We start from the raw sequence: 3,737 nt of genomic DNA on the forward strand, positions 1-3,737 counted from the left end.
GTTGGAATTGTGTTTTTCTTCTGAAGTTACTTTTTATTCTCTATGCTTCCTAGCAATTCTGAGGTGTTTGGTACAAAGAGGAGAGGGAAAGGTGGAACCTTGTTTTTTCTGCATCTGATTTGACTTTCTTGTTTGTGGTGACAAGGATGAGATGCATCCAGAGGTATCCATTGCCATGGGTACGTGAGCCTTCCTGTGAGATGGACCTTTGTGAAATCTGAAATCACAGCCTACTGATGGGCTTGTGGTCACTTCAAGGCTGCTGCCTTTGCTGGAGTAACTGTTCTCCTGTATTTCCATTCCCTCCATTGAGAGTGTTTCTGGCTGCAGCAGGTTGGTACTGGGGAAGTTTGCAGGGTGGATTCCCTCCTTCCACAGGTTCTTCTAGGTATTTCGCTTATCTCTTTTTCCGAAAATGCTGAGTCTAGATCTAAGGAACCCACCAGCCCTTTCCCTCCACCACAGAGGCTGAAGACAGATGTTTATTTGTGTGAGTTCCTCTCCTACTCAGCCCCAGCTGAAAAAGACTGTGACAGGGTTTTATCGAAGAGATAGGGAGAAACCTAGAGGGTGGTTCCACATTAGACAGACACAGAAGACCTCAGCTGAGGTGACCTTTGCTCCATCCAGCCCGCTCTGGGGTAAATATCCTGACTGAGCCCCCCATGCCAGGTGAGGAGAGAAATGACATCCTGAAGGTACAGTGAAAAGGAGGATGAGGAGAACATTGCATGAATTCGAGCATGAGGTTCCTAAGGAATGTGCCTTCCTGAAGCTGTGTTTGCAGTATTTCATGAATGCCTTGACCTAATAAGCTGGTTTAGTTGACCTAATAAGTTAGTTTAGATGGTAATGGATGGTAAATTAAGGAAAAAAGACACTTTTGAGTTAAACGCTCGAGTAGGAAGTTACAGTGAGCTGTGGCCTGAGACAAGATGCAGTCTGAATGAGAACAGGGATGTGCAACGAGATGTGAGAGTTTGAGGTGTTTTACTCTCTCCAGACCCTTGTCAGACTATAGGTGGTAAGGGTCAAGAACGAGTGGAAGCAAAAGCACTGCCTGCCACAGGGAATTTTGGAGGATTCTGTGGTTGGGGGATGGAGGTAGAAACACATTTCTTTACGAGACACTGATGCTGTCTCTCGGCTGCATGAAGACAAAACTCAAGAACTGGAGAAGAGAATCAAAGTTGTATTAATCTCCCTGACCCAACTGGATGGCTCAGCTGTGCATAACCTTTGCTTTTTTATTTACAGACAGATGCTTCAGGTGAGTTTTGCTCATTGAAAGAAACACCTTTCACTCCTAAGCAATAAGAGCCAAACACTGCCGGATCAGTGTCAATCCGACACCAGCGCCTTGGCAGGTTGGCACCAGTGTGACAATCAGAAAAAGGAGCAAATGAAATCCCTCCTCTGGGAGACAGCTCCAGCAGGAGGGAAAGCTTGGGCTTGCCTCCCCTGCTAAGGTGAGAGCCCCAAAACTGCACACCGAGAGCCCTGGGGAGGTGGTGGGAGAAGAGCTGGCAACTTCATCTCTTTGTGTGGCCCAAGAATCCATACAAATCCAGCATGCAGTTCCTAGAGCTGTCATACAGGCTCACTTCACCATCATGGAATTAAAAAAAAAAAAAAAAGTTTAGCAATGAACAAGTATCCTTCTGCTTCCCATTCATTTAAAAAAAAATAATGAAAATGAAAATGGCAAATTCATTTGTTCATGCTGTTGTGTATTCTGGAAAAGCTTTTAAGGCTTCACATTCAAGGAGCTGCAGCAGGGAAAAAAAAAGCTATTGAAGTTTCTTGTATAATTTCAAAACATTAAGTGGGTAATTGCTTGTAAAAGCCATAAAGAGGAGAGAGAACAACAAAAAAAAATCAGTCTAATTTTAGCTCCTGCTTTTGAAATGACTTTGCTTTTGAAAGGGAATATATTCTTTTACCAGAAGACTTGAATCAAGAAAAATATGTCTCTTCTTAAGTCAACTGCCTGCCCTGCTTGTAAGGACAAGAAGAGGAGCAATGTTAGGTAATCCTGCACAGAAGCAAACTACATGTCAGAAGAAGAGCTTGCACTCTCTGGGCTCTCATTACCATTTTTCGGAAACAATTCCTTTTTTTCATTATGCAGAACTCTCTTATCAAACCTTACAACTTGCAGGGAAAAAATAATGTGCTCTTGCAAAAAGGCAAGTAGGTGATGACTCTCTTTTGGGTTGCAAAATGACTACCCAAGATCCTGATTGCTTGCAAAATCCTCTCCTGTCTTCATGTCCCACCAAAGATTACATTTTGCTCCCTCAGGGTGCTTGTCACTGACGTTTCTCTCCCATCAGTTGTCCACAGTGATGCAGGGATGTATGGGAATCACAGAATCATAGATTGCATTGAGTTGGAAGGGACCTTTAAAGGTCATCTAGTCCAACCCCCAAGGATGGACTGGGGGTCGAAGGCTTTTGAGTAAATCTGGTGGTATCCACTGCCCAGAACATATGACCCTGTAGCCCCCCAGCTGCCATCACACAGGCACTGGCCCCTAAACAGGTCCTAAAAGAGGCGTGAATGAAAAGGAGGAGGACAAAAATCCCCTCCTGGCAGGGGAGGATGGAGAGGCTGCAATGATCAGAGGTGGCTCTGGTGCGTCCAGTGCCACAGTGGTGCAAGCTGTTACTTCAGAACAATAACCAGCAACAGGAGATGTAAGGAGTGGGAGCACACTCTTGTTAACTGCCGTTATCTCCTCCTTTCTCTCTTCTGCTGCTGCTGCACTGACAAGTAAATGCCATTAGCTTCATGGTTGTGTGAAAGTCATTCATCTACAGTGTAATAAGATGAATGTGAGGTTTTACCCCCTTCTTGTATCATTCTTCCTGAGAATTTAAAAAAAAAAAAAAAAAGAAAAGTAAATCTAGTTCTTAAATCTAGACCTTACTGATCTCAGGATATATTAGCTGTCAGAAGCAAGCCTGGAATACTAAGCACCTGACATAAGAGCCCTTCTCCTCACAGCAGCAGCAAGGAGCTGGAAATGAAAAGAATTTCCCTTCATTCCCTTGATTTAAGTTTGATAAACAGGCACGTAAACTTAGGTGGGTGCTTGTGGACCTACCTGGATCAGGGCCTGGTTGAGCAGAAAGGTAATTTTACCTTTTACTGAATTTTCACTACGTCTCTGGAGGCGACGCAAATACTGACTTTTCTGTCTGATGTGTAATTGGGTTGGGCACCACGGACTACTTCAGGAGACCAAACAAGATGCCACCTGATCATTCAGCGTCACTCCAGCTGCTTCACAGATCATTGGGGCACACACAGAGGTAAACGGATCAAAATGGGAATCCTTTCTGTATGAAATGAGGCTGGAACTTGAGAGGAGAGTTGTGTCAAAAGCACAAGTTTGTTAGGGCAGGACCAGGTGAGAAATGGATGTTGGAAGAGTCAGGAATTTTTATAGCGAGGTGATTTCGAAGCGCTGATTCAGGGAGCACATCCTGCAGCAGCCTCGTGAGGGCAAGGTTAAAAAGAACTGGAGACAGTCGCAAACTCATTTAGCAATGTATTTTTACATTTTATTTTCACTTCTAGCTGGGAGGCCTTGAAGGTCTCTGAAGAGCAGAGCTGGTCTGGTGATGTGCGTGGACACATGTAAGGCAAAGCAATTGTTTCAGTAGCCATCCTTCTCCAAGGGGAGAGGTTGCTGTTGGGAAGTAGAAGAGTTTTCTGAACTGATGTGTTTT

The sequence above is a fragment of the Apaloderma vittatum genome, unplaced genomic scaffold (genome assembly GCF_000703405.1).
Source record: "Apaloderma vittatum isolate BGI_N311 unplaced genomic scaffold, ASM70340v1 scaffold20033, whole genome shotgun sequence".
In the NCBI taxonomy this organism is placed as follows: Eukaryota; Metazoa; Chordata; class Aves; order Trogoniformes; family Trogonidae; genus Apaloderma; species Apaloderma vittatum.